Source organism: Mus caroli, chromosome 16, assembly GCF_900094665.2.
Source record: "Mus caroli chromosome 16, CAROLI_EIJ_v1.1, whole genome shotgun sequence".
Classification (NCBI taxonomy): Eukaryota; Metazoa; Chordata; class Mammalia; order Rodentia; family Muridae; genus Mus; species Mus caroli.
In genome coordinates, this window is record NC_034585.1 from 55,346,623 (window position 1) to 55,347,211 (window position 589).

Consider the following 589-nt stretch of genomic DNA (forward strand, 5'->3'; position numbering starts at 1 on the left):
TTTACAATAATGTTTTTTCTGGCCAAAGAATTGTCTTGGGCACAGCTAATATTTAATTACCAATGAATATAATTAATAACAATTATAAAAGCTTTATTTTTTGTAAAACCTTTTGTAGTAAACTAAAACCCTAAGTAATAAAAGGATATTGTCTCTGAATCTTTTGGTTGAGAGCACGGATTTAAGGTAAACTTCCCTTATTTTATTTATTTTATTAGTTAATAAAACATTTTTCACTTAGGAAAAATATACATCAAAAGATCAAAATTCTTGGCTTCTTGTATAGAAGCAGAGACAATAAAATGTATTCTTACATAATGTAAAGCTATATTAGCCATACCTAGAGGCAAAAATTTCTAGTGATTACCAGTTTTCTAGAAGCAAAAATCTTTGAATTTAAGCATTATTCTAAACATCTGAATAGATCTGCAACACTGTTAAAAAGAAATTTTCTTGAACACAGGGAAAAACCTTCTCAGGCACTCTTTGCAAAACACAAGAAGGCCTCAAGCCGATCTGGGGCTCCCCTGAGCCCTGCATTGGCTCAAACGTAAAATATTTTTTAATTTGAGCATCTTGGCCCTCCTGC